The 23,276-nt window shown below is 48.7% G+C and overlaps 1 pseudogene; it reads left to right on the top strand.

The window, feature by feature from the left end:
• LOC121845746 overlaps nt 1–22,989 on the top strand; it is a 45,561-nt pseudogene extending 22,572 nt beyond the window's left edge.
• The last annotated feature ends 287 nt before the right edge of the window (nt 22,990–23,276 follow it).

The following is a 23,276-nucleotide window of genomic DNA, read 5'->3' as shown; positions in this document are numbered from 1 at the left end:
TTTGTTAACCACCCCTACCTTGTCACAATTGATTGGCTCAAATGCATTAAGATCGAAAGAAGTTGCACAAATTAACTTTTAACAAGACACACCTTTTAATTGAAATGCATTCCAGGTGACTACCTCATGAAGCTGGTTGAAAGAATGCCAAGAGTGTGCAAAGCTGCTATCAAGCAAAGAGTGGCTGGCTACTTTGAAGAATCTCAAATATAAATAGATTTTGATTTGTTTAACACCTTTTTGGTTACTACATGATACAAATCTCTGACCATTACTCTCTTTGTATATGGGCAGGTTCTTCTTGTCTTTCCCCTCTTCTTTAAACATGAGCTCTCTTTCTCTCTTTCTCTCCTTCTCTCCTTCTCTCTTTCTCTCAAATATACTTCTTTATTTTCTTGAGCGGCACATGCATCGGGTGTTAGTTTGGCGTGAAGATATCGGATGAATATGTCTCTTCTCTCACTGTGTGTGATGATGGCGGCTCTTAGCCCATCCCCCCACCCCCTCCACACAAACACACTCACACACACATTTGCATATGTATATGTGCAGATTGTATGAGAAGAGACTTTCACATTTGGGGATAGTAATGGTGAGTGGGTGAGCGGTGTTTTAGGGGGTGGTGGACCCAGACAAAGCCGGCCACCACTCCCAGATGGCTGTCTGCTCTCTCCGGCCATGTGTCTGGTGGGGAGAGAGAGGGAAAGGAATGGAGGGTGGGATAGAGGGAGTGAGAGGGAAAGTGAGAGAGAAAGAGAGAGAGAGAGACAGAGAGGGACAGAGAGACAGACATAGCATGGAGAGGTAGGGAGAAGAGGGAGGGATACACTCTTAGATAAAAAGGGTTCCCAAAAGGTTTCTTTGGCTGTCCCCATAGGAGAACCCTACCTTGAACCAAAAGGGGTTCTTCAAAGGGTTCTCCTATGGGGACAGCCAAAGAACCCTTTTAGATTCTAGGTAGCACCTTTTCTATAAGAGTGTAGAAAGACCAGACAGAGAGAGGGTGAGAGAAGGAGTGAGAGTTCGTAGGGTTCATGGACCCATTCGCGTGATATCTGACTGAGAAAGGCAGAAGACTGTGGAACTGCCGTGTTCCCACATCCTTGTACTGGATACATTATAATACATTATGCATGAGGGAGGGGGAGGGAGGGAGGGAGGGAGGGAGGGGGAGGGAGGGAGGGAGGGAGGGAGGGAGGGAGGGAGGGAGGGAGGGAGGGAGAGATGAGGTCTGGATGTTTTCAGACGTGGTATTGTTGTTTATCTCAGGGCTAAGATGTCCCCATGGTAACCTACTTGTTAATGGGGTCACAGTAGCAAGCAGGCCGTGATGTGATTGTGATGTCAGGATTATGTTATGACTGTAGCTGGACTTCACTGGAGTTTGACTTAGTTAAATGTGGTTTGATTTAGTGTGATTTCTGCGAAAATGGACTATGATAAGTTTATTACAATGTAACTAGCTTAATATGTACCTCAAACTGATAAAAAATGAAGGTAAAGTGAGAAAAAAAATGCCAACCCCAAATCACCCCTGCACCTTCCCTTCTAAATCATCTTAAAAGGCCTTTCTCAGAACAGTTTAAGCTGCCATGCAGACCTTTCATATCTGGTAAACAGGTGTTAGAACTGGTATGAGAACAATTGAAGCAGCCTTTCGGACCTGTCAGAGGCGCTATGGTCTGGACAGACTCCCACGTTTCCTTGACCTTGATGTGTGTTTACCTTGTAGCCCAGATGTCATCATAGACACCATCGCAGACAGGAAGTCTCTAAAGTTTGTCTCAGAGTCCAAGGTGACCACTGTACTCTCTCTCTATAGCGGTTTTGGCTATTTTCCCCTCTCCTTCCTGTTGATCCGGTTCTTGGCTCTTTTGTTGCAACAAATCACCTGTCCTCTTGACCAGCCAGGCAGCATTGTGTTATCAGCCAAGGGGATGCGTCAGCCAATCACCTTTACTACAACCCTTATCCTATAGGGTCATAGTGCCAGAGAAATGTTTTTATGCTTTGATACCTATACTTTTCTATGAGAAACTGTCAGGTCTGTGCCGCTGTGCTGTGCTGGGCAGCATTGTTCATGCTGTACATGCCCCGTCCTTCCCCAGACGTTCACACTAGTGTGATGTGCGACGTTGGAGGGACAGACTGCTGGTTGGTGCTAAGGCCAGCGATTTGTCTCTCATCATCTGGTGCCACTCTGAATCCAACCTCGGAGTCCAAGGAGTGCTACACTGTCGAATTTAAAAGGTTCATTTGCTTTAGCGTGTCTCTCCTTCCAATTTCTCTCTCTCCCTCCCTCTCTCTCTCCCTCTCTCTCATTTTCAACTCCAGTTTCAACAAGTAGTGTAGGAGCTTAAGTCAACACATCTAACTCCTTGGAAACTGAAACCAAGGTACGGTAAACTGGGAGGCAAGCACAACATTTTCTCTCTCTCTCTCTGTTTCTCTCTCTCTCTCTCTCTCTCTTTCTTTAACAGTACACTATTCTTTACATAGCTCCAATAATATTTAGATAGAAAAATCTTTCAGTCAGTCTCTTCAGTCAGTCCGGTGAGAACTCAGTATCTTTAGTGTAGAGGATGATGTTAAGGCGAGAGCTGTGTGAGAGATACCAGACCCCCTCTCCCCTCATCAGTGCAGCTCTAGCCAAGGTCTCACTGTGTGGTAGGATGTATGTGTTCCCTGCAAACATTTTGGAAGTGAAAATCTCTCCCAGACCACTGATGGACGGTGCCTCCCTCCCCTCTCTCTGCCCCTCCTCCACCCCACCAACCGACTGGACTGACTGGCTAACCCAGTTCCGTCTCCCCCCCATCCTCCCTATCCCTCACCACGTATCCTCCTCCCCTATACTCCGTCGTCCCTGTCTGGATCCTGTCATGTCATTATCTGAGGGTCGGCGCAGAGGGGCCTCTCTTCCTCTCTTTATCTGTCTCACACACACACATGCTAAATGCAGGCACACACGTTTGTGTATTGCAAGTTTTCTGGAATTTTGTTCAGTTTTACATTGTTGGTGTTCATACTACCTAACCCCCCCCACCATATCTCCCCGCTTAATTTAAAGCCAAAGTGCCCACAGCTGTTGTTGGGTAGCGGTCCCGCCGGTGGCTGAAAAGAAAGTGCGGGTTAGCATAGGCTAATCACTAGAGGATGAACAGACCAGGGGAGAGGTGGGGAAGCTGTCTGGTTCTCTGGTGGCTCTGACCACCACCACCATTAGGGCTCTACCACTGGCCAGTCGCACACAGGGGCAGCCAGTTTCCTATGCACTAAAACGCCACCTACTTTGCTTACACAAAATGGATGCCCGGTGGCGGCTTCGCCTATGGGCTGCCTGAGAAGCTCTGGGCAGCTATTATTAGCGTATTTTCCCTTTAGTTATCTGAGAGTGGTGCTTTTAGCCCCCATTTGAGTGGCTGACACTTGGGTTTCTGGAGCAGATGAAGTGAAATTTTAGCAGCTTTTCGGGCCCTCAACCGTAAAACCACACAAAGGAAGCAGCTGGCGCTAATGTAATCTAGCACCCTCAAGGATGGGCTCTCTGGTTGTCTGTTGTGTCTGTCTGTCTGTCTGTGTTTCTGTCCAACAACACTCTTTTGTTTTTCATTTTTTCTCCCTCTGCCCTCTCTCAAAAATAGTATATACTATCCCCTATTTCCCACTACCTCCCTTCATATTTTATCTCCTTGACTCTTGCCATACAACAATCATTATAAATTGTATAGGCTTGACTTTTTTTCTAAGCAAACTCATTATATCTGTTCATCCTCTTCTACAATCTCCTTCTGTAAAGGTGTCCATCAGAAATGATTACGCCCGTCGCTCTATAGCTGAACAAGTCGCTGAGCAAGTTTCTCATCTCTCATTTCCCCAGTATTTCTCCTGAGCATCATATCAGGCTTAGAGACCAGTATATACATATTGACCCAGCATAAACCCGAGCCCAGTTACAGTTCACCTTCTGAGTATGGCGTCTCTGAGAAGCCATCAATTCCCCTCTCGTCGCCGTGGGAACATGAGTTGCCACCGTTAACGGGGTGCATGGGGGGGGGATCAGTGTAGCCCCAAAGCGTGACAGAGCTGTAGCCGTTAGGGGTGACACCAGACGGGTGTCGGAGTGTGTGTGTCAAAGTGTGTGTGACTTGACTCGTGTGGCATGAGTGCTGGTAGTTTCCCCTAGTGTGACGCAGGCCCTCTGAAACGGGTACACGCTTAGAAAAAAAGAGTTCCCAAAAGGGTTCAGCTGTCCCCATAGGATAAGCCTTTTTGGTTCCAGGTAGAACCCATTTTGGTTCCAGGTAGAACTTTCAGTTTCCACTGTCAACCCTCTGGGGAAAGGGTTCTACCTGGAACCAAAATGGGTTCTTCAAAGGGTCCTCTTATGGGGCCAGCTGGATAACCCTTTTAGAGTCTGGACAGCACCAGTTTCAGAGTGTACTGTTTATTTGCACTGGCACTGGTTGTCTGTAGATGTACACGTTAGGCTTCACTGTACATGTGTATCATTTTTCTACTGCCAATGACAATTGATACATCTCATGTGGTACCACACTGCTTCAATGTTCCATTGTGAGGCCCCACTCTCCACTGTTTAAACATGGCGCTCTCACTCTCTCTCTGTCAATTCAGTTTTTATTGTCTGCTAGAGAACAGCTAGGGCACAAACATCTGCCACATAAATCTTCTCCCTAGCTGTTCTTCTCTGTTCCAGACAACGTTGACAGTCAGCCGTACCCTCTTTAGTCGCTGCACATCCCAGTTTCCTCACGCTGTGGGCATTGGCAAAAGGGGAGAGAAAATTCAAGCCGATACTCGCTCTGCTCACTCGTTGAAAATGTATCCACAACTCAGAAGTCATTGGACATCTTTCAAAATGATGTTTTGATCCAACTCTGGCCCCGCGGCGGGGCCACGTATGTGTGCCGTCTTGCCCAGTGCCTGTGTGGAATGTCTCTCAGTGAGTTTGTGGGTCCTGTGTGTGTGCGTGTGTGTGCGTGCGTGTGTGTGTGCGCATGTGTGTGTGTGCATGTGTGCGTGTGTGTGTGTGCGTGTGCGAGTGTGCGTGTGTCAGTGCACTCCTGTCTGTGTGTGTGTTAAAGAGTATGGCTGGACAGTGCTGTGTGGGTATCCTGCTCGTTGCAGCTGTCTGTGTATAAATCCAGTTGTCACTAAAGGAACATAGCTTCTCTTCTAGAACTCCTGCTCTCCCTCCCTCCCTCCCTCCCTCCCTCTCTCCCTCCCTCTCTCCTGCCTTCAAACCCTCCCTCCCCTCACCGAACGGGGGAATGTATAAACAGAAAATGTGAGATGGCATGCAACGAAAAAGATAAGGAATTCTTTGTCTGTTTTGGATTTAACTGTTGACCGTTGAATGCTTGAGACAGAGTCACTGGGCTAGGGCAGCCTCTCTCTCAATTCAATTCGATTTAAGGGCTTTATTGGCATGGGAAACATATGTTAATTGCATAAAAATGTACAATAAACACTACACTCACAAAAGTTCCAAAAGAATACAGACATTTCAAATGTCATATTATGTGCAAATAGTTAAAGTACACAAGGTAAAATAAATGAACATACATATGGGTTGTATTTACAATGGTGTTTGTGCTTCTCTGGTTGCCCTTTTCTTGTGGCAACAGGTCACAAATCTTGCTACTGTGATATTTCACCCAATAGATATGGGAGTTTATCAATATTGTGTCCCCCCTTTCCTACCCCTCGGCCCTCTCTCTCTGCCCTCTCTCTCAGACCTCTCTCTCACCCCTCTCTCTAACCCCCTCTCTCTCACCCCTCTCTCTCGGCCCTCTCTCTCGCCCCCTCCTCTCGTCCCCTCTGCCCTCCCTTAGTTCTGGGCTGCAATACTGCTATACACTTCTCTGCCTTGTGGTTATCTATAGGGCCTTGGGACAGATTGTTGGCACGGGTTCACAGGTAACATTCCAGCATGGTTTGAGATCTTAGGCACGCGCCTTGTTAAAATCACCATTTATAGGCTCCAGCTGGCTACAGGGAAACAACTTCCAGGCTGGTTACCTATTTAATTCTTATGAACTCATTGGTGTTAGTGTTATAGTATGCCTATGCATGAGGACTGAGAAGAAGAGACTCTCTGGGAATAGCCTGGCTAGATTCCACGTAGCTCGGTAGCATCGCATTCAATGTACTGTATTTAGCTGAAAACAGGCTGTAACCCGAGGTGAATACCAACATGTTTAGTGAATTTGGGCTTTCAAATGTAGTGCTGCCTGTGACTCTTAGCCAAATCACAAAATAACGTCTATCAAATACATCTGCTTATACAAAGCAGACCCACTTCAGGACAGGCTGTGGTAGAAATGAGAGAGGTGGTGACGGTGGGCCATTTCAACTCCAAGGGTCCTAGCGCCCCTCCCTTTCTCCTCCCTGGCTCTGCCCAGGGCCTGTATTCAACAAAGCATCTCTGAATAAGAGTTCTGACCTAGGATCAGGTTGGACTTTTCCGTCATGATGAATAAGAGGAGGGGACCTGATCCCAGATCAGGCGCTTGGTGAGTTTGAGCCCTGCTCTGCTCTAGTCTACAGAGTACTGTGGCATGGCATAGATTAGAGTCTTAGAGACCACATGTGTCTAATTAAGAGAGAGACTGCATGGAATCTGGTACGGCAAGGCCCTAAGATGAAGAGTAGTGGGGAGCGTGGGCTGCCTTCGCCAAGCGTATGGCCCATTCCATCTTACAGACTGTTATGGAGGGTCAACGTTACACTTGTGGCGTTTACTGCTTCCCATGCATCCCCTCCTTTCCACCCCTCCTTTTCCTCCTTCTTTTCCCGCACTCCTCTTCACAGTAAATGGGCTTTCAAATGGAGTGAGATAGAAAGCGAGGAGAAGGACACGTGTGGTTCGAGCGGTGAACTTGTCTTGGCGTAAGCCGACACAAAAAAAACGGTTTGTAGGTCAGCGTCGAGCGTGCACGACCACTTCCCGAAAGTGCGCTGTGTGTCTCTTCCTGCTATTGTCAATGACTCGGAGGGGGCTGGGAGGGGGCTAGGGTGAGGGGGAGTTGTGGCTTGTTGAACAGGAGGCGATATTGCAATATTAATACCGTTTGGAACTTGTTTCCGGGTTCTTGCACCATTTCCCTGAAGTCCTTTATGAATTAGTTAGGAATAAACAGCAGTAGGGGTGTTGGACTGGACTGGGACATTGTGTGGGCTCAGCATGCTGGTCTTGCTATCTCTACATACATACTGCTTGAGATTTGACGTTGTCCTCGTGTGCGGTGTTACTCTGGAATAGACTTCTGGTGTGACATGATTCAAGGCAGTTTGATTTAAACCCGATCAGAGGAAAGAAATCCAACTCTTTACAACGTCCAATGAAATACTTACCATGTTGCTGCATTATAGACGAGCACTCACCTCTCTCGTCTCTGCTTTACACCACTAAGAGTTGTGATGCTGGTTGAGTTTGACCGTGGACTAACCTTAACCGCAGAGCAGCAGCAGAGTCTATTGACGACGATTGACCTTGAACTATTTAACCAGCTGACCACACTGTGACCACTGTGTAACCGCAGTCGGGAACACAGCAGATGGGTAGCGTGTTTAAGGACGCTGCGGGCGACTCCTCCGACACACTGGTCTCGTTGTCTTCTGTCCCATTTTTTTTCATTCTACCCCATTCCCCCACAATGCCTTGGGGCGTCATATGCTCGAACAGGCTCCTCTGATTGGCCGCGGCTCACATGACCTTTCCAAGCCACTGGTTGTCTAGCGCCTCGACGTGCCCAGAGAGAGCGAGGGAAACATACAGTAACAAGGTGTCTGAAGCAACCTTTGTTTGGTCATGAGTAAATGTTGTAGAAAAGTGTAGAAAAGACAGTGAGTTTTCCCCTTTTGGAAGGTCAGATTGTTCTGATAGCCACGTTCTCTGTCGTCCAGATCCTTGTGAGAATGAGAGCGGACTTGGCGAGTAATGGCTTCCTACCTTGTCTGATGGGGACGGTGGTCAGAGGGAGAAGGAAACACATCTGGAATACTTCACCCTCGCTCCCTCCCTGCCTTCCTCCCCCTCCCTCTGTTCCTCCCTTTCTCTCTCTCCCCTCCCCCTCTCTCTCTCTCTCTCCCTCCCTGCCTTCCTCCCCCTCCCTCTGTTCCTCCCCCTTTCTCTCTCTTTACCTCCCCTCTCTCTCTCTCTCCTCCCTGCCTTCCTCCCCCCTCCCTCTGTTCCTCCCCCTTTCTCTCTCTCCCTCCCCCTCTCTCTCTCTCCCTCCCTGCCTTCCTCCCCCCTCCCTCTGTTCCTCCCCCTTTCTCTCTCTCCCTCCCCTCTCTCTCTCTCTCCCTCCCTGCCTTCCTCCCCCTCCCTCTGTTCCTCCCCCTTTCTCTCTCTCCCTCCCCCTCTCTCTCTCTCTCCTCCCTGCCTTCCTCCCCCTCCCTCTGTTCCTCCCCTTTCTCTCTCTTTACCTCCCCCTCTCTCTCTCTCTGCCTCCCTGCCTTCCTCCCCCCCTCCCTCTGTTCCTCCCCCTTTCTCTCTCTCTACCTCCCCCTCTCTCTCTCTCTCCCTGCCTGCCTTCCTCCCCCCTCCCTCTGTTCCTCCCCCTTTCTCTCTCTCTCCCTCCGTCCCCCTCTCTCACCCTCTCTCCCTCCCTGCCTTCCTCCCCCTCCCTCTGTTCCTCCCCATTTCTCTCCCTCCCCTCCCCCTCTCTCTCCCTCCCGCCCCTCTCTCTCCTCCCTCCCTGCCTTCTCCTCCTCCTCTCTCTTCTCCCTACCTCCCTGCCTTCCCTCCCCCCTCTCTCTCTCCCTCCCCGCCATCTCTCTCTCGCTCCCTCCTCCCCCTCCCACTCCCTCTCTCTCTCTCTCTCTCTCTCTCCTCTGCCTCCCTGCCTTCCTCCCCCTCCTTCTCCTTCTCATCCTCCCCCCTCCCCCCTCCCTCTCTTCCTCCCCCTCTCTCCCTCCCTGCCTGCCTTCCTCCCCTCCCTCTCTTCCTCCCCCTCTCTCCCTCTCTCTCTTCCTCCCCCTCTCTCTCTTCCTCCCCCTCTCCCTCCCTGCCTCCCCTCCCTCTCTTCCTCCCCCTCTCTCCTCCCTCCTGTGAACGAGCCAGTCCATTCGGTTAGGCCCGTATGCGCTTATGTCTTCTTGGAATATGATTTCCAGTGAAGTGAGTTAGATCAGAGGGCATGGAGAGGGGGGAGGAAAATACAAAACACCTGTATAGTTCTCTCCTCCTCCCTAACCCTGATGGAAGGAGAGTAGGTGGAGAGTAGGTGCCTGGGAGGGCAGGGTGGGGCGAGGCCAAGGGTAGAGGCTCCGGAGGGAAAACAGAGCAAGAGGAGATGGAGAGAGACGGCGAGAGGGAGGGAGACTGACCCTTCTCAGTGCTGTTATCATAAATATAAGAAAATACTGGTAAAGAAAGGAGGGAGGAGGAACAGGGGAGTATGCTGGCATGAGGGAGAGAAGATAGAGAGGGAAAGTATGAGTGAAGGGGTACAGAGAGAGAGTGTGAGAGTGAGAGAGAGAGAAAGTATGAGTGAAGGGGTACAGAGAGAGAGAGAGAGGGGAGAGAGGAGAGAGAGAAAGTGTGAAGGGGTGAGAGAGAGAGAGAGAGGGAAGTGAGAGTGAGAGAGAGAGAAAGTGAGTGAAGGGGTACAGAGAGAGAGAGAGAGAGCGAGAGAGTTCCTAACCTCCTGCCAAATGTATGACCATATTAGAGACACGTACTTCCCTCAGATTACACAGACCCACAAAGAATTCTAAAACAAATCCAATTTTGATAAACCCCATTTCTACTGTCTGAAATACCACAGTGTGCCATCACAGCAGCAAGATTTGTGACCTGTTGCCACAAGAAAAGGGCAACAAGTGAAGAACAAACACCATTGTAAATACAACCAATATTTATGTTTATTTATTTTCCTTTTGTACTTTAACTATTTGCACGTCATTACGAAACTGCATATAGACAATAATATGAAATGTCTCTATTTCTTTGAAACTTTTGTGAGTGTAATGTTTACTGTTCATTTTTGATTGTTTATGTCACTTTTGTTTATGATCTATTTCACTTGCTTTGTCAATGTAAACCTATGTTTCCCATGAAATAGATATGTTTCCCATGCCAATGAAGCCCTTTGAATTGAATTGAGTGAGACACCGGAACCAGACAGACAGAAGTGTTTGCTCACCCTGGAGGGATTCTCTCAGTGGAGGGAGTGGAATGTGTGTGAGTGTGGCTGGGAGTGTATGTGTGTGTGTGTGTGTGTGTGTGTTGTGTATCCTCCCAGCCTTCCAGCTTCTGTGGCCTCAGTCTGCAGGTCCCTGCCTGTAGATGCCCCCAGCCCTAACCCCACTACCCCTACCCTAAACACCCTCCCTCTCCTCTTCCTCCTCCGCTCCTCCTTCTTCTTCCTTCTCTCTCAACACTGTCTGGGCCCTCCAGTGAAAAGCTGCTACAGTGATTGCTGACTCCACTGCATGGCGTGCTCAAAGGGGCCCCTCCCTTAGAAAGAAATACACAACTAAATGGAGGGGAAACATCTCTTTACAGCTATTCCTCACTGATATCAGCAAAGCTGTGTGCGTTTCCAATGAGCACCGACACGTCCACTCTAGTCTCTAACGTCTAGTCTTTCAGCCCATGTTCATCTCTGCTCTCTCGCCCTAAGATACACAGCCCAGCCCGCCTGGGAAGTCGTCCAAAAAATAACCCGACTTGATTAAGTCTTCTCGTCTACAGTACCTGTAGAATAATGTATTGAAACAGGCACACGGCAGTCTGGGGTTTCCTGATATCTCCTTTCATTTCTGTTGTCCATCCACTCTGCTTGACTTGAAGGACACAACTGTTAACAATGACAATGTGAAGGACATTATCATTGTCCATAATAGGCCGTGGCTAATGCAAGAGTTTATGTAATTGGCTCGTTAACTGTACTGGTTTAAACCTCATGACCCAGGGGTCTATATACTGCACCATTATGTCTTTCTTATGACTGCACACACACACACACACACACACACACACACACACACACACACACATTACACACACACACACACACACACACACACACACACACACACACACACACACACAGCGCCTCAGTAAGCAGCAGATAGCATATAATGACCTACAGGGGAGAACAAACAGACCAGGCCCATTACAGGGACCGAGATGCCTGAGTGTGGAGCCCTCTGACTGGGCTATAGGAGAGACAGGGGGTCATGTAGATGGATGGATGCCCTTTCTGGTCAGCTCAACAGAGTTCAACCGACTGGAGATGGAGAGGTCCAGCGGCTCGGAAAGGAACGGGACATCGGACAGACACATTACACACACACACAGAGAAAAACACACACACACACAGAAAACACACACACACACACAGAGAAAACACACACACACACACAGAGAAAACACACACACACAAAAACACACACACACCATATATGAATGGAATTCACACACACTGAGACTCTTAGAAGAACACACAATCAGACAGACACACATCTTTTGTCTCTCCCTCTCGGCTCTGTCTATTGTGCAGTGTGTGCCTACAGTGAATTTGTCCTCTGTAACCATCTGTCTCTAATGGTTCTAGTGGGTCAGAGAAACACTGTCCCGGGTTCTGGCTGCTCCTATCATCTGTCTCTAATGGTTCTAGTGGGTCAGAGAAACACCGTCCCGGTTCTGGCTGCTCCTATCATCTGTCTCTAATGGTTCTAGTGGATCAGAGAAACACCGTCCCGGTTCTGGCTGCTCCTATCATCTGTCTCTAATGGTTCTAGTGGGTCAGAGAAACACCGTCCCGTTCTGGCTGCTCCTATCATCTGTCTCTAATGGTTCTAGTGGATCAGAGAAACACCGTCCCGGTTCTGGGTTCTGTGGATCAGCGAAACACCGTCCCAGTCCTGGCTGCTCCTATCTCTGTCTCTAATGGTTCTAGTGGATCAGAGAAACACCGTCCCGGGCCTGGCTGCTCCTATCATCTGTCTCTAATGGTTCTAGTGGATCAGAGAAACACCGTCCCGGTTCTGGCTGCTCCTATCATCTGTCTCTAATGGTTCTAGTGGATCAGAGAAACACCGTCCCGGTTCTGGCTGCTCCTATCATCTGTCTCTAATGGTTCTAGTGAGTCAGAGAAACACCGTCCCGGTTCTGGCTGCTCCTATCATCTGTCTCTAATGGTTCTAGTGGGTCAGAGAAACACCGTCCCGGGCCTGGCTGCTCCTATCATCTGTCTCTAATGGTTCTAGTGGGTCAGAGAAACACCGTCCCGGGCCTGGCTGCTCCTATCGTCTGTCTCTAATGGTTCTAGTGGATCAGAGAAACACCGTCCCCGGTTCTGGCTGCTCCTATCATCTGTCTCTAATGGTTCTAGTGGGTCAGAGAAACACCGTCCCAGTCCTGGCTGCTCCTATCATCTGTCTCTAATGGTTCTAGTGGGTCAGAGAAACACCGTCCCGGTCCTGGCTGCTCTATCATCTGTCTCTAATGGTTCTAGTGAGTCAGAGAAACACCGTCCCGGTATCATCTGTCTCTAATGGTTCTAGTGGGTCAGAGAAACACCGTCCCGGCCTGGCTGCTCCTATCATCTGTCTCTATCTAGTGGATCTGGGCCTGGCTCTCCTAATGGTTCTAGTGGATCAGAGAAACACCGTCCCGGTTCTGGCTGCTCCTATCATCTGTCTCTAATGGTTCTAGTGGGTCAGAGAAACACCGTCCCAGTCCTGGCTGCTCCTATCATCTGTCTCTAATGGTTCTAGTGGGTCAGAGAAACACCGTCCCGGTCCTGGCTGCTCCTATCATCTGTCTCTAATGGTTCTAGTGGGTCAGAGAAACACCGTCCCAGTCCTGGCTGCTCCTATCATCTGTCTCTAATGGTTCTAGTGGGTCAGAGAAACACCGTCCGGTCCTGGCTGCTCCTATCATCTGTCTCTAATGGTTCTAGTGGGTCAGAGAAACACCGTCCCAGTCCTGGCTGCTCCTATCGTCTGTCTCTAATGGTTCTAGTGGATCAGAGAAACACCGTCCCAGTCCTGGCTGCTCCTATCATCTGTCTCTAATGGTTCTAGTGGGTCAGAGAAACACCGTCCCAGTCCTGGCTGCTCCTATCATCTGTCTCTAATGGTTCTAGTGGGTCAGAGAAACACCGTCCCAGTCCTGGCTGCTCCTATCATCTGTCTCTAATGGTTCTAGTGGGTCAGAGAAACACCGTCCCGTCCTGGCTGCTCCTATCATCTGTCTCTAATGGTTCTAGTGGGTCAGAGAAACACCGTCCCAGTCCTGGCTGCTCCTATCATCTTTCATGACTGTGGAAAGGTAATAAGTATGAAAGTGATTTGAGAGTCGAACCAACACAGAACACATTACTTACTGGCACAGTACACAGCTAGACAGAGCTAGTGCCCAAACCAAAGACCACCAGGCTTCACGTAGTCAGTTATCTCACAGTAAATCTCCCTTCATGCCAGCCAAGTTCTTCTCTTCTTTTCTTTCCTTGTGATGTGTCTAGTCTGTCTTTTCTGTCTTTTCTGACTCTTTTCTTTCCTTGTGATGTGTCTAGTCTGTCTTTTTCTGCTCTCTCGCTCTCTCTCTCTCTTCTCTGACTCTTTCTTTCCTTGTGATGTGTCTAGTCTGTCTTTTCTGCTCTCGCTCTCTCTCTCTCTCTCTCTGACTCTTTTCTTTCCTTGTGATGTGTCTAGTCTGTCTTTTTCTGGCTCGCCTCTCTCTCTCTCTCTCTGACTCTTTTCTTTCCTTGTGATGTGTCTAGTCTGTCTTTTTTCTGCTCGCTCGCTCTCTCTCTCTCTCTCTCTGACTCTTTTCTTTCCTTGTGATGTGTCTACTGCTCTGCTTTCGCTCGCTCGCTCTCTCTCTCTCGCTCTCTCTGACTCTTTTCTTTCCTTGTGATGTGTCTAGTCTGTCTTTTTCTGCTCGCCTCTCTCGCTCTCTCTCTCTCTCTCTCTCTCTCTCTCTCTCTCTTTCTCTTCTCTCTCTCTCTTTCTTTCTCTTATATATATATATATATATATATCTATCTCTATCTCTCTCTCTCTCTCTCAGACTATCTTATATCTCTTTCCGTTTTTTCTTTCTGTGTGTATATCTATCTCTCTCTCTCTCTCTCTCTCATCTCTCTCTCTCTCTGCTCTCTCTCTCTCTCTCTCTCTCTCTCTCTCTCTCTCAGACTGTCTTCTTTCCTTTCCGTTTGATGTGTGTAGTCAGTGGGTTAGCAGTCTGACTGAACCTTGCTGTTGCCACACTGTCTGTTTTTCAAACCTGGAATCCCCGAATGGACTGTTTGTTAGCTCTCCCTTCTCCCTCCCTCACTGTGTTTTCTCGTTGGTAAGCCGCATTTCCTGCATCAGGCCTTGTTTCAGAGCAAGTGTTGGTCAAACAGGCTCTTTGTTGGTGGCCAGTGGCTCAGTGCACCACAAAGTAGTCTGGCCTGGGACAAAGGCAACTGTGTGTGTGTGTGTGTGTGTGTGTGTGTGTGTGTGTGTGTGTGTGTGTGTGTGTGTGTGTGTGTGTGTGTGTGTGTGTGTGTGTGTGTGTGAGAGAGAGAGAGAGAGAGAGAGAGAGCGAGCAGGGCCGCGACCACCTGGGACACACCGCGTTGGGGTGAATACTGATGGAGAGAGGGCAGACACACACACACACACACATGGGAAAGATAATGGCAGACTGGACCCCCCATCCTCCTCCATCACCAGTCTCTTGTCCATGAATCCACAAATGACATGAACAGACTAGTAGTCACATTTACACGTTCTATCACAGCACTCTGAAGAGGTCTCCATATCCTCCCCGATCACTCCTACCAACACCCAGAAACACTTAGGAATATTGGCAGGGACCATTATTAGTATAATCACTTTTCAGGTGGAAGTCCAAAATGGCTGAGCTGACCTACAGTGTTCTCCTGGCTCTCTCTCTCCTCCGATGCTTTGCTAATCCTATAACAACATTCCTCCATTACCTCAATGACCGATATCTGTGAGAGCCAGTTGGGACGGTCGGGAGGAGGAGAGAGAGAGACTTTAGCAGGGGTTGGTCAAGAACAAAACAAAATGGTGGAAAAGTCAAGTCCTTGCAGGAACAGTAGAAAGTTGTCTTGGGGACGGAGAGTTGTTACCGTGGCGTTGTGAACTTGTTACCTCAGGGTTCAAGGTCATTGTTGATTGTAGCCAACGGCTGTTGTTTGTGTGTCGCTGTGTTTGAGTGGTAGGGGGTTCAATTGGGGTGGAGGGGGTCTGGCTGATACTGACACTAGTGTAGGGGGTGAGGGGTTACGGGAGGCGGAGGGGTTGGGAGTAGGGGGTGTGGAGGTGCATATTGCATCAGAGGAACAATGAGAGGGTCTGGATCTGCGTGTACAAAGTGGCTGGAGGCTGCAGCACCTCCTAGACTAGACTGTTTATAATCATCCCATCACTATTGCTTTGTCTAGCCCGGCCTTGTCTCCTTCTGTCTGACTGGCTGAGACAGTATTGGAATACATGTGATCCCGCCGAATGGGCCATATGGGCAATATCTTGCTGTTTAACATGTCCTTTCCCATTTGTCCTTGTGCTCCTTTGCATGGCTGCGGATCATATTCTCTGGTGATAGCAGTGCATTGTACAGAGGAAGACACTGTAATAGCCCTCTTCTGCTTTGTGTTGCGACGGGCTGCAATGTCCTTGGTAGGCTTGTTATCCTCTTTTTCTGTTATTCCTCTTTTCGTTCTTTCTTTCTCGCTCTCTCACGCTCCCTCTCTCCATCTCTTCTATTTGCTATCTCTCTTTCTCTCTCTGTTTTTTATCTTTTATTCTTTCTCTCCCCACCCCCCTCTCTCTCTCTCTCTCTCTCTCTCTCTCTCCCCTCCCCCTATCTCTGTAATCCTTCTCCCCAGCCTTGGTTTCAGCCCAGTCTCTCCTCTCCTGGTCCTATTTCAAAGGGACCTCGACTTAGTTTTAGCTTTAGAGCTTCTAGAATCTGGAGACCGCTCGCTGAAAGGGTTCTCTTCTTTTTTCTTTCCATTGGAGGACTAGAGAAATTTCAGAAGATAATTCCCCCAAGCTCACATATTCCTTCCCCTTTTTATAATCTTCAAGGCCATCAAATGCCCTGTCAGGACGTGTTTCTCTGCTTCCTCACACGCTGTCCTTCCCTTTGAGCCGGGATCATTAGAGAGGGATAGGCTGCGTAAATGGCCCCCTATGGGCCCTGGTCAATACTATATAGGGAATAGAGTTCCATTTGAGAAGCACCCATAGTCTAGTCAAGGCCAATTTAGATATCTTCTTTTGTTGTTGTGTGTCTGCCGGACAGGCGGGTGGGAATGGGTACGTCACATTGGTCCGGCTCGGTGCCAATCAATATGACGAGGGCATCAATTATCCACACTGTCCTGTGTTGTCGTCTCGTGAGCAGGGAGGTTTCAAAACGTCATCTGGACCAGATGATTGCACAGCGAGAGATGTATTTTTCTGATGTATAGGCAAATGATTTAGGGGCCGGCCGCGTTGTGGCGCCTCCGCTGTCCTTCACGACTGTCGCCTCAGGCAGCCATTACGAATGGCACCTCACGCCTGGCACCTTCACACGCGCCCACGCGTGTGCCTCGATCCTCCTCCGACAGATAGACAGGTGAAGGCCTCAGAGGAAGAGAAGGTGGACACGCCACGTGAGCCGTTCTCCTCCTGCCTCGCCCTTTTCAACATCAGTTTCCCACATAGGGAGATTGTAGGGTGGCACGTGTTGTCAGGAAAGGGTTGCAGAACCACCGTAAAATCCAAGCAGAACTGGACAACAAAGCTTGATTTGTAAAGGAACGTTTTAAGAGTAATGTGGGTCTTTGGTTTTGTTCAGTAAAAAACATGTTGGAAATACATAAGATGTAAATCATATCAAATCAAATTTGACATAAAGTGTATAAGCTGCTATACCTCCACTACATCAATATAATGACCCCCAAAAACACAGTGCATTTTTATATGTGAGTATATGTGGAAAGGCAGAATGTGGGCAAATTGCCTTTTTATGATGGAAAAATCCATAGGAGGTCAGAGCCCTTGCAGGTGGCAGCAATTAACTGTAATTTTTGCGGATTGTAATGATCCATAATTTGCCAGCCCCAGATCTCTTTTCAGTGAAAAAAATGTTTCTGTGGAGCTGCCTTGATTGGATGCACATTTCCCTGTTGCTTGCTGGCCTTTAAAGGCCCAACCCTTGATTTGAAAACAACAAAACGGCCCCACTCAGTTTGCTATAAAGTTGAGGGATGAATGGATCAATGGGTATAGCTATATCATTGACAAGGGCCGTACATATCAAAGAGTGACTCTTTAAGTGCGATTGTCATGAGAGGGCCAGGGTGGCAGGGAGGCCGACAGGGTGGCAGGGAGGCCGACACGTGAGAATCTGTTTTTCATCACATTCTTCTTCTCCTCCTTCAGGCTGCTCTAGCAGCAGGAGCCCAGCCTGCACAGTGTCCTCCTCACCCCTAGCCTCGACAGCCACAGTGGGGTACAGCAAGGCTGGGCTTCTGCCCCGTCCGCCATCTTAGCAACGGCTAATCTTTATAGCTGGCAGCACATTCATGTTTTTGGTTAAGTGTCTGCCTGCCTGCCTGCCTGACAGATAAAACAAAACAGAAAAAAGGGATAAGAAACAAAAGGAGAGAAGAAACGAAAGCAGAGATGAAAGAGAAGAGGCACATTTGAGGAGTGGTGTAGAGAATGTGCTACTTTGCATATCTCACTTCTCCTTTCTATTCTTCTTTTCTATACACCTGAGAGGATTTCAAATCAATCTGTAAACCATGAAACTATCCCAAATAGAATAATAATACATGAAATGCATTTTCATAGCACCACCCTCAAATCATTCCCTGGCTCCCTTTTGTCACCGACAGTGTCACCAGCAAAGCACCCCCACACCATCACACCTCCTCCATGCTTCACGGTGGGGAACCACATGTGCGGAGATCATCCGTTCACCTACACAAAAATCAAACATTTAGACTCATCAGACCAAGGGATAGATTTCCACCGGTCTAATGTTCATTGCTTGTGTTTCTTGGCTAAAGCAAGTCTCTTCTTCTTATTGGTGTCCTTTAGTAGTGGTTTCTTTTCAGCAATTCTACCATGAAGACCTGATTCACACAGTCTCCTGAACAGTTGATGTTGAGATGTGTCTGTTACTTGAACTCTGTGCAGCAGTTATTTGGGCTGCAATTTCTGAGGCTGGTAACTGTAATGAACTTATCCTCTGTAGCAGAGGTAACTTTGGGTCTTCCTTTCCTGTGATGGTCCTCATGAGAGAGAGTTTCATCATAGCACTTGATAGTTTTTGCGACTGCACTTGAAGAACCTTTCTAAGTTCTTGAAATTTTCTGGATTCACTGACCTTCATGTCTTAAAGTAATGATGGACTGATGTTGCTCTTTGCTTATTTGAGCTGTTCTTGCCATAATATGGACTTGGTCTTTTATCAAATAGGGCTATCTTCTGTATACCACCCCTACCTTGTCACAACACAACTGATTGTCTCAAACGCGTTAAGAATGAAAGAAATTCCACAAATTAACTTTTAACACGGCACCCCTGTTAATTGAAATGCATTTCAGGTGACTATCTCAGGAAGCTGCTTGCTTTGAAGAATCTCAAATATGAAATATATTTTCATTTGTTTAACACTTTTTTGGTGACTACATGATTCCATATGTGTTATTTCATAGTTTTGATGTCTTCACTATTATGCTACAATGTAGAAAATAGTACAAATAAATAAATATCTTGGACTGAGTAAGTGTGTCCAAACTTTTGACTGGTACTATATATATATATATATATATATATATATACAGTGAAGGAAAAAAATGTATTTGATCCTGCTGATGTTGTATGTTTGCCCACTGACAAAGAAATGATCCGGCTATAATTGTAATGGTAGGTTTATTTGAACAGTGAGAGACAGAATAACAACACAAAAATCCAGAAAAACGCATGTCAAAATGTTATAAATTGATTTGCATTTTAATGAGGGAAATAGGTATTTGACCCCTCTGCAAAACATGACTTAGTACTTGGTGGCAAAACCCTTTTGGCAATCACAGAGGTCAGACGTTTCTTGTAGTTGGCCACCAGGTTTGTGCACACATCTCAGGAGGGATTTTGTCCCACTCCTCTTTGCAGATCTTCTCCAAGTCATTAAGGTTTGGCAACTCGAACCTTCAGCTCCCTCCACAGATTTTCTATGGGATTAAGGTCTGAGACTGGCTAGGCAACTCCAGGACCTTAATGTGCTTCTTCTTGAGCCACTCCTTGTTGCCTTGGCCGTATTTTGGGTCATTGTCATGCTGGAATACCCATCCACGACCCATTTTCAATGCCCTGGCTGAGGGAAGGAGGTTCTTACCCAAGATTTGACGGTACATGGCCCCGTCCATCATCCCTTTGATGCGGTGAAGTTGTCCTGTCCCCTTAGCAGAAAAACACCCCCCAAAGCATAATATTTCCACCTCAATGCTTGACGGTGGGGATGGTGTTCTTGGGGTCATATGCAGCATTCCTCCTCCTCCAAACACGGCGAGTTGAATTGATGCCAAAGAGCTCCATTTTGGTCTCATCTGACCACAACACTTTCACCCAGTTGTCCTCTGAATCATTCAGCTGTTCATTGGCAAACTTCAGAAGGGCATGTATATGTGCTTTCTGAGCAGAGGGACCTTGCGGGCGATGCAGGATTTCAGTCCTTCACAGAGTAGTGTGTACCAATTGTTGATGACTATGGTCCCAGCTGCCTTGAGATCATTGACAAGATCCTCCCGTGTAGTTCTGGGCTGATTCCTCACCGTTCTCATGATCATTGCAACTCCACGAGGTGAGATCTTGCATGGAGCCCCAGCTGAGGGAGATTGACAGTTATTTTGTGTTTCTTCCATTTGCGAATAATCGCACCAACTGTTGTCACCTTCTCACCAAGCTGTTTACGATGGTCTTGTAGCCCATTCCAGCCTTGTGTAGGTCTACAATCTTGTCCCTGGCATCCTTGAGAGCTTGTTCTTGGCCATGGTGGAGAGTTTGGAATCTGATTGATTGCTTTGTGGACAGGTGTCTTATACAGGTAACAACCGAGATTAGAGCACTCCTATAAGAGTGTGCTCCTAATCTCTGTAGCCCGTTACCTGTATAAAAGACACCTGGGAGACAGAAATCTTTCTGATTGAGAGGGGGTCAAATACTTATTTCCTCATTAAAATGCAAATAAATGTATAACATTTTGACATGCTTTTCTGGATTTTTTTGTTGTTATCCTGTCTCTCACTGTTCAAATAAACCTACCATTAAAATTATAGACTGATCATTTCTTTGTCAGTGGGAAAACGTACAAAATCAGCAGGGGATCAAATACTTTTTCCATCACTCTATATTTTTATAAAGTATTTAATTAACTTTTTCCCCCTTACTAGCTCTGACTTTAGTTAGCTACTCTATTTAGGAACATGTATTTACTATGGCTGTGGTTGTCCCACTTATCTATCTTAAGATGAATGCACTAACTGTAAGTCGCTCTGGCTAATAGCATCTGCTAAATGACTAAAATGTGAAATATAAATGTGTCAGCATTAGATACATGTTCTACTTTAGCCCTCTAATTCTCTAAACGCATCTATGGAGGATGGTTGAGTGTGTTTAACGAGATTACAAACGCATTGTCAGGCAAATCTCAGGTCATCGTGCAAGGGCCATTGAAATTCAATTATTGTTTAAAATATTCCTAATTACCTCCTTGTCTGTGTAAATTGTATACACTGATTGAGATCTCATTGCTGGTGTTGTTTAGATGGGCTGTGTAATTGAATGCATGTTTAAATCTCAGTGTATTAATTAAGCTGGTAAAAACTGAAGCTGAATTATTTATCAAATACAATGGATATCTTTGGTGTCGAACTGAAATATGAAGTATCACGGTCTAGCAATCCTAGAGGTCCTCAATCTCTTTCAGTCAAGTAACCCTTCTTCTTTCTCTCTCCTATTCACAGATAAGGATGAGCCCAGTAGTTACACGTGTACGACCTGCAAGCATCCGTTCAGCAGTGCCTGGTTCCTGCTCCAGCACGCCCAGAACACCCACGGCTTCCGCATCTATCTGGAGAGCGAGCCAGGCAGCCCCCTCACCCCCAGGGTAGCCGCCCCGCCTGGGATGGGGGGTGACTGCACCTCCCAGCCCCCCCTCCACGGTGTCCACCTGGCCGATGGGAGCCCCTTCAGTCTGCTGAGATTGCCTGGGTCCGGGTCTGGCCGGGAAGGGGCCACCTCTGTCCCCCACGAGGGCGCTACCCCGGACGCCTCCTCTGTTTAGTCCGCCTCCACGGCACCACCTGAGCCCAGAGAACCTGGCGCTGGCCACCCATCACCCGAGCACCTTCGACAGGGTGATGCGGCTCAACTCAGTGGTCCTGGACCCACCGCCCGCCATGGACTTCTCAAGGAGACTGCGGGAGCTGGCGGGTAACCCCACGGGGGCCTCCCCACCCCTGTCGCCCAACAAGCCCATACAACGGCTGCTGCAGCCCTTCCAGCCGGGCTCCAAGCCCCCTTCTCAGCCACGCTCCCCTCTCCACCTCCCAGTCGCCCTCGTCCGGCTTCCGCTCCACCCCCAACCCGCCCAGCCTACCACGCGCTCAAGGCCAAGTCGTGCGAGTTCTGCGGGAAGACCTTCAAGTTCCAGAGCAACCTGATCGTGCACCGGCGCAGCCACACAGGAGAGAAGCCCTACAAATGCCACCTGTGCAACCACGCCTGCACCCAGGCCAGCAAGCTGAAGCGCCACATGAAGACGCACTCTCAGAAGAACTCCTCAACACCAAGTCGGATGACGGCCTATCCACCTCCAGCTCACCCGACCCAGGCACCAGCGACCTGGTGGGCAGCGCTACCAGCGCCCTCAAGTCCGTGGTGGCCAAGTTCAAGAGTGAGAACAACGGCCTGCTTGAGAATGGTGAGGAGGAGGAAGAGGAAGAAGAGGAGGAGGAGGGAGATGTGAAGAGGAAGAGGGAGACGAGGAAGAAGAGGAGGAAGAGGAGGAAGAAGGAGAGGAGGCAGAGGAAGAGATGGAGACTGAGGAAGGTGAGAAGACCGATTATCATTTCAGCCTGCTGTTGGAAGGGGCCCGGCACCACCAGAACAGCCAGGCCCTCCACCCCCACTCCCATCCCCACCGACGGAGCACTCCCGGGACGCCTGTGAAGAGGACTTGGCACTGGAGTCGGACCGGGCCGACAAGGTCTGTGGCACCACCCCAACAGCCAATGGCCTGGGTCCTCTCTCTAATGAGGCCCTGACCAGGAAGCTCCTGATGGGGAGCCCCGGGTCCTCAGCACCATGACCAAGCGTATCAAGGTGGAGAAAGAACTGGATCCTCCCACGCCCACCATCCCCAACACAGATAACGTCTACTCCCAGTGGCTGGCCGGCTATGCCGCCTCCCGACAACTCAAGGACCCCTTACTCAGCTTTGGAGAGTACTCCACCAGACAATCGCCCTTCGCCACATCCTCCGAGCACTCCTCCGAGAACGGCAGCATGCGCTACTCCACGCCTCCCGAGGAGATGGACGGCGGCTGCGGGGCCTCGGGCCACAGCGGGACGGGGAGAGGGGCCAGCACCCCCACCTGTCAGGGAGCGGCGGGCGCCCCAGCTCCAAGGATGGCAGCCGGCGGAGCGACACATGCGGTACTGCGGCAAGATCTTCAAGAACTGCAGCAACCTGACAGTGCACCGCGCAGCCACACGGGAGAGAGGCCCTACAAGTGTGACCTGTGCAGCTACGCCTGCGCCCAGAGTAGCAAGCTCACTCGCCACATGAAGACCCACGGCCAGATGGGCAAGGACGTTTATAAATGTGAAATCTGCCACATGCCTTTCAGTGTGTACAGCACTCTAGAGAAACACATGAAGAAGTGGCACAGTGATCAACCCATGCCAACCACCCTGGAAATTAAGACTGAGTAGGGGAGGGAGGGCAGCTCCCTGATTCGCTGAATCATGGCAAAAGCTGGGAGACTGACAGGGGTTAGACACCAGTCAAAAATCCTGTACCTTTGAAAAGCTGATCCATATTTGGGGCAATACTATTGCATCGGACACAAACACTTTTGAGCCTTTCTATTGTGCAATAATTGACATGTTTTGTACCTTTGTAACTGGACGGCATGCTCAGTGTGTTTTGGCTACTTAGAGAAAATTGTCCTTCATTGGTTGGTTGGTTGTAATTGTGTTGCTGTTGGTTGGTACTTTTG

Source organism: Oncorhynchus tshawytscha, unplaced genomic scaffold (assembly GCF_018296145.1).
Source record: "Oncorhynchus tshawytscha isolate Ot180627B unplaced genomic scaffold, Otsh_v2.0 Un_contig_2357_pilon_pilon, whole genome shotgun sequence".
Taxonomy (NCBI): Eukaryota; Metazoa; Chordata; class Actinopteri; order Salmoniformes; family Salmonidae; genus Oncorhynchus; species Oncorhynchus tshawytscha.
This window is presented reverse-complemented; position numbering and strand designations above follow the sequence as displayed.